The 14496-nt window shown below is 38.3% G+C and overlaps 1 protein-coding gene across 2 annotated transcripts in view; it reads right to left on the minus strand.

The window, feature by feature from the left end:
* Adcy8 (adenylate cyclase 8) overlaps positions 1-14496 on the minus strand; it is a 221257-nt gene that overhangs the window by 176741 nt on the left and 30020 nt on the right. The window lies entirely within an intron of this gene.

The raw sequence follows: 14496 nt of genomic DNA on the forward strand, positions 1-14496 counted from the left end.
TATATATATATATATATGACATTCATAGAGTGGCCTACTGTACCATGACTCTAGTGTACTCGGGTCCTCCTTGGTGGAACTCAAGTGTCATTTCTAACTCAAGTCACATTTTCTGCTTCTTTGAATCTCCTTTCCCATTATCTTATTACTTGGCATCAAAATCTCCTTGCCACACTCTCAAATTAGACTTCCTGTATTCACATTAGACTCCTTTTGTATAGCTTTCTTGGGAAGAAAAGTGGGAATATTTTGGAAGGGTGTTGATGTATGGAAGAAAGGATTGACATAGTGTGAATTTCCTTATTTTTATGGCCTTAACCCAAGGGTAGGTGGCAGTTCATACAGAGTGGGGTAGACGAAATGCCAAGAGGAAGTCCAGGAGCTCCAGAGAAGCAAAAAAGTACAGCTGCTGAAAAGTGAGCCCAAAATCCTACAGAGAACCCGTGCAAGGGAGCCTCAAATTCTTGTATAAACTGTTCCCTGAGCCTCACATGAACAGGATAGACAGCGAACAACTGAGTTAAGGATAAAATAACCCAAATAAAATGAACTGAATTGAAGCCCAAAAGACAAAGTCCATAGGAATGTAAGGACTTTGGACCATACAGCGTTCACAATGTCCTGAACCCAATACCAAATTATGGGACATTAGACTAAATTTTAAAATTTGACTCTTTCTTAAGGTTGTTCAGTCATATATGTACATAAAGTAATGATGTCTATTTCATTCTACTATCTTTCTAACCCCCATACCCCCTGCTTCACTCCCCTTTATCTAAAGTAATTCTATTCTTCCCTAGGACCCCCTGCCCTTATTGTGAATTAACATCTGCATATCAGAGGAAACATTTGGCCTTTGATTTTTTGGGGTTGGCTTATTTCACTTAGCATGATATTCTCCATCTCCATTTACCAGCAAATGCCATAATTTCATTCTTCTCTAAGGCTGAGTAATATTCTATCTCATCTATGTATCTATCTATCTATCTATATCACATTTGCTTATCTATTCATCTGTTGAAGGGCACATAGGTTGGTTCCATAGTTTAGCTATTGTGAATTGAGATGCTAAAACATTGATGTGGCTGCATCACTGTAATATGCTGATTTTAAGTCTTTTGTGTATAAACCAAGGAGTGGGATAGTTGGGTCAAATGGTGGTTCCATTCCAAGTTTTCTGAGAAATCTCCATATTGCTTTCCAGAGTGGTTGCACCAAGAGATTCTCAAATTATACTAATATAAAAAGTTTAAAAGTCAAAACAAAACAAAGTTTGTTATTTTGTATAAATACCAGATTAAAGAAAAAAGCATTAGTAGAGATAAATAGGCTCACTACATGATGATAAAAAGTTTAATTCACCAGGTAGATAAAAATTCTAAATTTAAACATATTTAACAACAGAGCCTCAAAAGTACAAACTTTACCAACATAGTGGTCTATTTGAACACAATTTTGAGCAGTTAATATGTCAGGCAGATAGAAAAATCTTCAAAGAAATAATTTCAATAGTTTCCACAACAACCTTGAAATGAAACATAGTGTCTAACAATTAGTACAAACTTTTAGGCAGTAATGTAAATTGCAAAATAATTTTTTTTTTTTACATCAGAGCCTGAAGCTAACCTCAGCACATTTCAAAGAACTAGTATTATGTAAACTTGGCCAGTAACCACAATGTAACCAACTTAAAAAGCAAGATAAAAAGATAACTAGAGAAATCCCATATGCTTAGAAATTAAAAGAAATTTAAATACCTCATGGATTTAAAAATATATTATAATGAAAACTTTGTGTAGCCAAAGAATGTTGAAAATACCACGAACAAAACTCAGTAAGTAGTCCACATAGAGGAATTTATAGTTCTAAATGCTTCATTTTTAAAAAAAGCTTGAAAACAAATGTGTTACCATTCAACTGAAGGATTTAGCCAAACCAAATTAAACACAGAACAGAATAAATGCAAAGTATATAGAAGGGAAAAAAAAATAATATAAGAACAGTAAGTCATGAATTAAAAATCAAATGACAGTAAGGAAGAGGATCAGCAAAGTTAATAGTTTACTCTTTGAAGACTAATAAAACAGAAATAATTCTTACAAGCTTAATAAAGAGAGAAGATACAAGTAAACAATATTAAGAATAAAAAAATTGACAGAGATATTGCAGAAATCAGTAGATAATAAAATATACTATGAACTTTAATGCTAATAAGATCTTTAAATGAAATTGAGATATTTCTAAAAATACATCTTTACCAAAATTAATTCAAGAAGAAAGGAGAAATTTCAAATAAGTGTAATCATAATTAAAATTCTTTATATGAAGAAAGTAACAAGCCCCAATGGCTTCATCAGAGTACTCTACAAACAACTGTGGAATAATTTATATCTTTTCTCTCTTCCAGAGACTAGAAAATAGAGAGCAATTCAGTCTATAAGACTAGTATAACCTTAGTACCCAAACTTATGTAGCTGATCTAAAAAGGTAAATAATAGGTGAATCTCACTCATGAATATAAAGGGGGATTCTTACACAGAATAAAGCAAATTGAAGCCATCAATGTATAGAAAAGTTAATTCAACTTGACTATGCTGTATTTTTCTAGGAATTGGAGCATATTAAAATATTAAAACATTATCAAATCAACTATTATAATTTGCATATTTACAGCTTTAAATAAAACCATAATCATTCCATTAATGTGAGGGAAAGCATTAATAAAATAAATCCATACAACTGAATAGAATATTAAGAAAAATCCCAAAGGGCTAACATTTGCTATCACTGCACATGCACAGAATCACTCAGTAAGGTACTGGATAATTCTTGGAATAGAGGCTAAAGTCTTAGTTTCTAATCACTAGCTTTTGTATTTTGTTTAATTGCATGCACTGCCTGCTAAAATACATAGATTTTAAATAGATAAACTTGTTGTTGAAAGGAAGAACAAAACAACTCCCTGTCATGACAATAAAGACTGATTGATCCTCTTCAAACTCATTTTGCACATCCCTGTCTTTCTCTCCTACCCATTTTGTATCAACCAATCAAATTTACTATTTGTTCCTTTATTGGATCTTCCCATCTCTTTGCCATTCAAGTGTCATTCCTTCTGCTTGAACCCCCTTCTCAATACTTATTACCTTGCAGCTTCCTCTCTATTCTGGGATTTATTACAGTTTCCTGAGAGATGCTCTCAGATCACTGTTATAAAAGTTATGAACTTCCCTGATACTCACTGTTTTTGCACCCTGTTCATTTATCACATTATAATTATATGCTTATTTGTATACTTGCTTCACTAATGTGTGCTCCCACATTGGAGTTTTAGTTCTTTCTACACACAGATGATTTTTGTTGATATCCATTGGTTAGCAGCTAGGTGATAAATGCTCAGCCCTGTGCCTATGAATTGCTCAGCACTTCAGTGCTAGGTAGTTGATAAATGAATACATAAATGAATGGCTTTTCTGCATACCACTAATCATCATTTACCAGATTTGATAAACAGTGGTCTTACAACAGCAATGGTAATGTAAAACAATAAAGAATATCTTCATCAGCAATAAAATCAAACGTATGAGAGCTAGAAAAGAGGGAAAGTACACAAATTCACAAAATACAGACACAATTGTTAACCGTGTAAGGCCTACCCAACTTGCTTTACAGCTTTAAAATTATAATTAAGATCCCTTGTAGAATCTTCATTTGCAACTTGAAAGATGATTTAAAAGAATAACTGAAAGGATATGTGAGCTATCATATCAAATGCTTTCTTTTAAAAGGGACTAGGGTGCTTCTTGATCAAAGTGTCAAGGCCTTCATGCTGCCATAATTAAAACTCTACATCAATAGAGAAAAATGCCACTGAAAAAATAATGGAATAAATGCAGAGTGCACAGTAGAGAAAAAGATGATTGAGATCATAATGAGTTTGTGTCTGATATATATAGCTCAAAACTTAATGGAAAAAAAGAATTGCTCATAAAAGGATAATTGGTGAACTATTGGAAAAATATTTGATTATCATCTCATACTGTATGCCAAAATAAATGCCTACAGATTAGAGTGAAATGTAGAAAATGAGGCTACAAAAAAGGTGCAGAAACAATAGACGGACATATTGCTCTAATCTTCTAAGCAGAAAAGTGTGGGTGATGAGAAATTATGAGAAATAATTGCTTTTTAAAATGAAAGCAATTCAATAGTTGGATGCTACGGAATTCTTTATTACAATATGTTTGGAAAACAAATTAGTGACCCATTTCAAAATTTTACTGATTTTTTTGATTCAGTGACCCAACTTTCTGAGATTTATATTTAGGAAATCACCAAATGCAAGATTGGAAGTTTCTGTTAAGGGTTGTCCATTGCAGTGTTATTTATGATAATAGAAAATAAATGGAAACTGCATTACTTTAGCAGCTGGGGAAATGGCTGAATAAACTGTGTTCTGCATGACAAGTGGATATAAAATAGCATTTAAAGATATTTAATGGCATGAGCAAATCTCTGATGTATTAAGTAAAATGTAATATTGTGAACTATATATATATATATATACACACACACACACACAAATCTATAAATTCGATGTAATTCTAATTCTTGAAATAAAAGAAGAGATTCTTGAATATATATAAAAGAATATACACACACAAATTCTCATATGTGTGTATGTGTGTGTGTGTAAGCATATGTGCAAATGTATCCGTGTATGTTGAAATAGGAAGAATAGATTACTCAGATAAACTCACTAGTGACATAAGATGTCCAGATTTAGAAGAACCCTCAGGCAGGGAGCCTTGCAGTGGGGCCTTGTGCTTCCTAGGAGCACCTGCAGATTGCAAAAGTGGTGCCTGCATGTCTAAGAAGCAGAGCAGAGCAGTCCTGTCTCTAAAGCCAGGCGAAGAAACACTAAGGTCCACGCCCAATGAGGAGAGCAGAGCCCAGAATCAGTCTCCTTTTCACTGGTGCATTATAATTGTACTTTATGGTGGGATTCATTATGCCACATTCCTACACTCACATAATTTAATTAATCTCATTCCTCTGTACCTTCCCTTTGCTTTCTCCTACCCCCAGCCCCTTGCTCTATTCTCCTGATCTCCCTTCTATTGCTTTTTAAATTTGTGCATTATAATTGTATATAAAAGTGGGATTTTTGATGTTGTATATTTTCCATGGATGTAGCATATTTTGGTGGATTTAATTCCCCAGGACATCCCCATGACCTTCTTCTACTTTTTTTCCTTCTTGATCTCCTTCCTCTATACTACTGGTCTCCTATTTTTATGAGATACTCTCCATTTTAAAATGTTTCCTTTTTTTATAATGTTCCACATATGAAAGAAAGCATTCAACCCTTGACTTTCTGAGTCTGGATTATTTCACTTAGCTTGATATTCTCCAGTTCCATCCATTTTCCAACAAATAAAAATTTTGTTTTTTATTTGTAAAACTCCATTGTGTATATGTACCACATTTTATTTATTCTTTCATCTGTTAAGGGTACCTGGGATGGTTTTACAACTTGGCTATTGTAAATTGCACAGCTATACACATTGAAGTGTCTGTGTCACTATAGTATGTTAATTTTAATTATTTTGGATAAATACCAAGAAGTGGGACAGCTGGATCATGTGGTGGTTCCATTCCTAGTCTTTTAAGGAATGTCCACACTGATTTCTAAAGCAGTTGTATAATTTGTAGTCCCACCGATGATGTGTAAGTGTACCTTTCCCACAGCATCTTTATCAGCAATAATTGTTATTTGTACTCTTGATTGCCATTCTAACTTTAGTGAAATGAAATCTAAGTTGCATTTCCCTGATTGCTAAAAGTGTTGAACATATTTTTTTCCTGTATTTGTAGACCATTTGTATTTTTTTTGGGGGGGGGATAATATCTCTTTAGATCTTTTCCACATTTTTCAATTGGGTTATTTGTTTTTCTGGTGTTGAAGTTTCTTGAATTCTTTATATATGCTAGATACTAATACCCTCAGAAGAGTCACACAATACCTGATCTCAAATTATACTACAGAGCTATAATAACAAAACAGCATGATATTGTCATATACATGGACATGAAGAACAATGGAAGAAAATAGAAGACAGAAACAAATCCATGTAAATACAGTCATTTGATCCTCAACAAAAGTTCCAAAAACATACGTTGGAGAAAAGATAACTTTTTAAACAAATGATGCTGGGAAAACTGGATATCCATTTGCAGAAGAATGAAACTAAATCTCTTTCACCCTGCACAAAAATGAACTCAAAATGGATCAAAAACCTAGAAATTAGACCAGAAACACTGGAATTGCCAAAGAAAACAGAGTCAACATTCCAACCTAATTGCTCAGACATCAACTTCCTTAAGACTCCTAAAGCTCAAGAAATTAAATTAAGAATCAATAAGAGGGATCAAATTAAAAAGCACGTGGCAAAGGAAACAAGAGCATGAAGAGAGAGCCTACATAGTGGTATTCTTTATTAGTAATTAACCTCACTAATAATGTTTTTCATTTTAATATCAAGTATCTAGGAATTCCTTACATATTCAATTATTATTGTTATTTTTATTTTACTAAATGTGATGAAGGAAGTATTATTACATTAGGGTAGTTGCAGATCTCTGGTTCCAAGATGTGATAAGTTGTATTTTATAATTATTTGTACTTTGTAATCCCTCCAACCTAGCTCTATCTAGATCCCTTCTCTATCTATCTCTGTAAGCCAGCTCTGACACCACGCTGATATGCATGTGAAATGAGAAATTGATCAATATCCTTATACACTTTTAAACTAGATTTGAGAATATTTCTTAGCTCCTAACTTCTATTAACATATCCATTCAAATTTATTTATGGAACAAGATCAATGTGTCATGAAGTTTTTGAACTGGTAGTTGGCAAAGCAAAGTCCTGCTCAGACCTGCTTTCATTCTAGAGGTAGGAGAAGGAATATTTAATACATAGTGTTGGTGGTGTATGTGTGATAATTGCTCTGAAGAAAAGAGAGGAGGGGGTAAAATAATGGAGAAAGGATGGGGTAGTTAATTGATAGGGAGTTCAGAAAAGACCTCTATTATGAGAAGGTACTTCAGAAAAGACTTGGAAGATATGAGAGTACCATGAGGATATTGGAGAACATTCCATGCAGAAAGATCAGAATGTGCAATGATTCAGAGGCAAGAGAAGCAAGAAACCCACTCAAGACCAGCATGAATCCTGTGGCTGTATCACAGAAGAGAGGGAAGGTGGGTGAACACTCTTTGGAGATGAGCTCTGAAGGGCTGTGAAGGAACCGACCACAGGGGGTCTAATAGCTATAATAAAAATGTTAAGTTTTCTTCCTGTGAAATGGGAACAGAAAGTCCCTTGGGACTCTGAGTACTGGGGAAATGTGAACTATCACTCACGTTTTCAAGGTCACACGGGCTGGGGTGGTGATAGCAGACTGCAGTTGGGGAGGATGGAGCCGGGGAGCCAAGCTGAAGGCCACCCCAAATATCAGGGAAACCTACTTTGACTGGGGCCATGGTGGTGGGAGGTAATTGTGCAGGTGGTGATACAGGACAAATCCTGGAATATATATCTCAAAGGAAGAGATAACGGGACAGAGTGATGGACTTCTTGTGTACTAGGAGAAAAAGAGGAGACAAAGAGGATCCCCAGCAAGTTAATTACTCTGATGCACCTGAGGATCTGCACCTGAGGATCAGCTGGGAGTTAAAAATGCAGATCCCCATGGCCCTACTTGGACCTGCTGAACACAAGTCTCCAGGAGTGAGGTCTGGGATCTTTATTTCTGGAAGCTTCTCAAGTCAGTCTACCCCATTGGGCCCCCAGTATGACCTAAGGGAATCTCTGCTTTGTGAAAATGACCTGAAGATCAAAGATAACACTGAACTCTGATCTCCTTTTTATTCATCCATCAGTCTTCCTAAATTTTGAATTCTTTAAGGGCAGAGACTGTGGCTTCATCTCTCAGCAGAGGGTCTGGCAGCTGTGTCTTTTCCTGAGGTGTAGTCTGAGCTGTAATATTTTTCCTTTTCCTTTTTTTTTTTTTTTTGGATAAGTGATGCATTATAGTTGCTCTTCCTCCAGGTTCTTCGCAAAGATCAGAAATTGTTCAAGTCTTCTGTACTTAGGCTACTTTTTGAAGAATGTTTGGGTTTTGTATTTTCTATACAGTGAAGTGGGGTTAGGAAGTCAACTGTGGAACCAGACCACGTGGGCCTCAAATCTCATCTCTACCACTGGCCCATGGGGTGACCAAGGCACCTGGCAGTGCAGCCAAGTGGTTAAGAATTTGGCCTGCCAATTATTCTTACTTGTGATGTGCACTTGGCCCCTGAAATTTTCTTGCCAGTTAAAGGGGAATACCTTCCTTAAAATGTTGCCAGAAAGCAATTAACAAAAGGCCTATAACTCAATAATTGCTCAATATTGACCATAGTAGTTGTTGTCATTAATGTTGCTTTTGATTGATATGTAATAATTGTACATATTTATAGGGTAACATTGTGAACGTTTTGAAATACATTGTCTAAAGATCAAATCATAATAATTATCATATCTATCACCTTGAACATTTATCATTTGTGGAAAGAATATTTAAAATCCTTTTTTCTAGGTATTTTGAGTTATATAACATTATTAACTGTGGCCACCTTATGGTGCAGTAGAACACTAGAAAAACTCATTTCTTCTGTTCAACTAACATCATTCCAGTTGACGCATTTCTCCCTATTTTTTCTCTCCCCTACTCTTTTTAGTCTCCAGTAACCACTATTCTGTGAACTTTTATGAGAGAAGCTGTTTTAGATTCTGCAGATGAGTGAGATCAGGTGGTATTTACCTTCCTTTGCCTAATTTACTTTATTTCACATAATATCCTCCAAGTTCATTTATGTTATTACAAATGACAGGACTTGATCTTTTATGGCTTAATAGCATTCCATTGTGCACACAGACCACATTTTATTTTTCCATTCATCCACTGAAGGGCACTTGGGTTGGTTCCCCGTCTTGGCTGCAGTAATAGTACTGCAGTACACACAGTGTAGATGTCTCTTCACCATATTGATTTGACTTCCTTTGAATATATGTCCATTATTGAGGTGCTGAGTCATACGGTAGTTCTATTTAAATTTTTTGTAGCCTCCAGACTGTTCTCCAAGTCAGCCATACTAATTTGTATTCCCATCAACATCATGCTTGGGCTCACTTCTCTCCACATCCTCACCGATCCTTGCTAACTTTGATCTTTTTGATAATTGGTTATTTCAACTGGAATGAGGGGGAATCTCATTGTGGTTTTGATTTGCATTTTCCTGATAAGATGCCATTGGTCATTACTGGTTTGGGTGTCTCTAATGTCTCTATAGTGGCCATTGAAGGGTTTCACAGTTACAGGGTCAGGTTTTAGAGAGGTCATGTGGGAAGCAGCATGGGGAATGGTCCTGACCCAGGTTAAACCTATTAAAGATTCAGTGAGGAAAGGGAAGGAGGACAGAGCCAGAGGAGACAGAGGACTTGCCACAGTCCAGGGGCATCAGAAATGGGGCCTGCCAACATCCTCTGCCAGGCTGTGGGCTCTCCCAGCAGCTGTTAGGTCTGTGGCCCTGCTTCCTGCCTGCCCTTTATAAATAGTACACACCCAATTGGAAAAAGAAGTATAAATAGCACGTAATGAAATTTGAAAAACAACAGACAATAAAGTTATGAACTTAAGTGAAAAGCTAAGAAAAGAGTAGGAAAAAAATAGGCAGGCCACACTGAGCTGGCCAGACGCGTGCAGTGAAAAGGCAGGTGGCAGCCTCTAGGGACAGCATGGGTGCAGGGATGGCACCCCGAGAAGTGACAGAACAGGGGTGGCTGTGAGCTCTCAAGAGATAACCAAAAGAGGGAATTTTAAAAAACAGAATAAAAGGAGTAAGAGAATGAGGATAAAGGGTTTTTTAAATGGGTTTTTAATACCTAAGACATTGAAGAGGAAGTAAAAATGTGAAAGGCTAAAAATAGGAAAGCCTGGAGTTGAGGAGAAAGAAAAGAAGTGATTAAACCCTGTAAAAATAGACAAGGTAAAAAACGAAGAGATTTAAAAAAAAAAATATGAGATATTGGTAGCACACATTCTAAAAATAAACCATGACCAATGCAAAACAGTTTAAGACAGTAACCTGTTTTCAACGTCCGTGTGACCATATTCAGAGAGACGGACAAAACTGCAGCCATTGTCAGATGACTCCACCAGAAACTCTGGCCAGCCTCGTCACAAGGGGACTCAAGGGGAGCTGTGTGTACACCAGTTGTGTTCTGGACACTGTGCTTTGACCTTTCCACTTGCTATTTTAATGGACAGCTCAGTAACAAGCCCTCCAGGTCTTATTAGATCCTTTTTCATGGAAAAGTGAGATTCAGAGGGTTAGATGACGGCTCAAGGTCACAGAGCTAGGAAGTGGTAATTGGGTGACCGACTGCCCTGGCTTCCCTGGAGAACAGGACTTTCTTTCAAAACCTAGACAAGAGTTTTCCCCTGTGCTCTCCCCCAGGGGTCCATAGACTGCAGGCCAACCTAGTCAGCCATGGCCTGCGTCTGTGGAACCGGTGAGCGAGATGTTTATATTTGTAAAGAAATGAGAGGGAAGCAGCACATGGAGCAGAGAGCACAGATGAAGGGAGAGAAGGGGAAGAGGAAGGGGGGAGGGGACCTACCTGCCTGGTTGGCAAAGCCCCAAAGAATTATTTATTTACTCTCAAGCCTTTTGCAGGAAAAAAAAAAAATCTTGTTGATTCCTGCTTCCCAGATCATTCTGGAATATCTGCACAGAAAGAAAGGGATCCTTTTGGCCTTCACAGTTGTCAGGAGTCTTGAGGGCGCACAATGTGTGTAGTTGGAGGTCAGCAAAAGGAAACGGGCTCCTGGTGACATCTGTTCATCCACCTGTCAGAGGTGGAAAACTTGGAAAAACTTGGGAATTCACTAGAACACAAGCCTTCTGGTTTGTAATCCTCAGGTCCACAGTGCCTCATCAAGGCTGTGGTGCCCTTAGCCTTGTCTCAGAACTTCACCTGAGTCCGTATCACGTGCTCCTTTAAGTCTGTATCCACAGGATCCCTGGACAATGCGGGTCCCAAGCCCCCACACACTTCCAGTCCTTTGCAATTTGACTCCCTTTCCTTAAAACACCTCCTTGCCCTACGCCCACCCCTGCTTCCCTGGCATTCTTCAGGATGAAGCAGAAATCACTGCAAGGTTCCTTCCCGAAAGCCCCCTGTCCTTCAGCCTGTCCCTCTCGTTTTCTGTCAGTGAACCCTAATCATCTTGCCTCGCAGCTCCTGCCAGGCCCCAGGTCTGTGTCTGCCAGCCCCTGCTGCATCCCCGCGCTTGACACACCACAGTTATTCAGTAAATGCTTCTTGACAGCCCAACCTCTGCAGTTGTCCACAGTAGCAGCTGGGAAATCAGGTGAGAGTCACTGAAGAGGCACGAGTGACCTCTGTGTGTCTATAAGAAAGGATATTTCTCAAGGGAAAATCAGATGTCTTTATTGAGAAACTGATTTCCTAGGCAGGGGGGATTTTTCAAGTTTATTTACTCTGGAAAAATCATGAGAGTCTTCCCTACAATTTTTATTAATCAAGTTCTGTTACCCCGAACGGTCTCTATACGTATGGCAGAACACTAGACCTTAGCTTTTTCCTTTCACAAATAGAACAAGAAATCTTGAGAAGTTTACATTTTCACATTGCTGCGCTCCCCAAAGGTGGTTTAATGGGTGGATCATATCCTGGGTCACCAAGAAGGGTGGCCAAGGTTGAGAAATGAGGAAGGAAATTCATAACCAATAGCGATGATAATTAATTCTCTTGCCTGTCCTGTTTAGATTTTCATGAGAAATTTTAGAACGTATGGTTTCTGAAAGATTGTGATAATGTCCCCAGAAAGGTATGGGTGGGTTTCAAGGCCAGATGATAACTTTAATTTCATGAGGAAACTGCTCTTTAAAAAAACCATTTGTGACCCATATTTAAAATGGGTAAATATATGATATGCTTTATTTCTTAGATGAAAGAGGAAATAAACAGGTGTCATATTCAACAAAAATAAAATCCCTCATGGGAAGCTGCACCTGGGAGACAGTGGGTATACCCAGTGAGAGAATGTGGGAGCAGTAGAAAGCACGGGATATTTGGGGTAGAAATATCTTCCTTGAGCTGATCAATTAAACTCTTTAAAATAATGTTAAGTGAAGTTAGTCAATCCCCAAAAACAAATGCCAAATGTTTTCTCTGATATAAGGAGGCAGATTCATATTGGAGTAGGGAGGGGGATCATGGGAGGAATAGAGGAACTCTAGATAGGGCAGAGAGGTGGGAGGGGAAGGGAGGGGGCATGGGGTTAGAAATGATGGTGGAATGTGATGGACACTATTATCCAAAGTACATGTATGAAGACATGAATTGGTGTAAATATACTTTGTATACAACCAGAGATATGAAAAATTGTGCTGTATATGTGTAATAAGAATTGTAATGCATCCCCCCCGTCATAAATAAATAAATAAATAAATAACACATTATTGCACTTGTTATCAGAATATTAATGGCTCCGATAGGAAATCAGGGGCCTTCATACACTACGTCAGGATTGTGCTTTTGGTTTTTATCACAAGAGCTAGTTCTGCCGACCTCTCAACACTGTTCACAGGCCCAGGGCAGGTTCCAGTCTTACAGTAATGCTTCTCAAGGAGGGGGTGTCTGCACACCGAAGGACACTGGAAGTGTCCTGGGACATTTTGGCCAGTCATGCTGCCATACATGCTACACAACTCAAAATGGGCCTTTCTCTTCTATGAGAAAATTTTCTGGTTCCAAACATCAATGATTTAGAGATTGAGATTGAGAACCCCTCTCCTGGTGCTTGCTGGTGCATAGTAAATGCTCAGTCTAGGATAACTAGGTAAATGGTAGGTATGCAGCTTAGTTTTCAAAACTTGGTTTGTCTGCAAAACATGGCAATTCTCTTTCAAACATTTTCACATTTCCAACTCTGTCATGTGGATGTGTGTATGTGTGTGTGTAAATGTGACTTTGAAGCTACCCATTCACCTGCACACTGGGAGTACAAATGGGACCAGGTCAGAGGATATATTGCCCTCAAGTAGTTGGAGTCTGGTGGGGAAGACAATTAGACATGCACTTACCACCAGGAGGGTGAGTGGTAGGTTGGTGATACACCAAGGCCGCCAGTGCCTGTCATGTGAACAGCTAATGTTATTGAGCATCTGTTGTGTTGCAGGCACTGCTCCAAACACTGAACCTACATATCCTCATTTAATTCACTCAGTAATCCAATGAAATAAGTGCTACTGTTATCAGGGCCACGATAGGAACTGTTGTTCAATCAGAATGGTTTTGACAGCAAGGGATTGATGCTCAATGTTAGCTGTTCACATGACAGGCAGGCCTTCATGTGTCTCCAACCTAATGCTCACCTTCCTCCGAGGTAAAGGAAAGAGCCATTTGTAATAACTCTGTGAGAGGTGAAACTTAAACCTCAAATACACTGAAGAAGCAGGAATGCACAGTAACCCTGATCTCTGATGTATGGTAAAGAAAACTAAAGTGGGTAGTTAGTTTGGCTAAATACCCTGCCTCAGTTCACCCCTCTCTAAGTGGAAAGACCAGTCATGGAACTCAGCCCATCAGTCTTCGGAGCCCAACCTCCTAAGCACTAACTGCTCTGTACTATAAAGATGGTGCAGAACGGTAGGGTCTGCAGAGGGTAAGAGGTCCAGGAAGGTTGAATAATGAGTAGGACTTAGGCAAGCAGTGATGGGGAAGGAGTGTTTTGAATAAGAAGGTCAGGGAAAAGCAGGGAGCAGGTAGGGAGGTGGCATTGCTGGGAAATAAGATGGTGAGGCTGGAGGAGAAAGCAGAGAGAAGCAGGCAAGTGAGGCATTCGCTACACCTGGCACTCACATGAGAGTGCTACCATCGCATCAAACCACCACTGCAACCGCACAAAGTGTGACTTCACCAGTTTCTAGGGATAAGAAAATGAATCTCAGATGTCCGTCCTAACTTGCCTCCAAATTATACACTTGACAGGGGAGCTGTGAGTGTGTCTGATTCCAACATCCATTCTGAGTCACTGTATCCAAACCTTAACTTCAGAGTATTTGGATCCCATTATTTTAGGACTCAAAAACATGCCTTTGAACACTCCAGCTAGAGTTTCATCACCAAAGAAACCTTATCAACATCAATACTAATAAATTCAGTTTTAGAGGAAAATATTTTTTCTATGGGCTTCAGTCCATATCCCAACTCGACTATTTTGCAAAAAAGAAGACTGAGACCCAGGTCCAGAGATGTGCTGGCAGATTTGCATGGGGTATGGGAGGAAGGACCTGTATTTGAACTTGAGTTTTGTAGGGTGACCGTTTATGATACAGTGGGATTTTCACGTGTGTGTG

The sequence above is a fragment of the Marmota marmota genome, unplaced genomic scaffold (assembly GCF_001458135.2).
Source record: "Marmota marmota marmota unplaced genomic scaffold, marMar, whole genome shotgun sequence".
NCBI classification, from domain to species: Eukaryota; Metazoa; Chordata; class Mammalia; order Rodentia; family Sciuridae; genus Marmota; species Marmota marmota.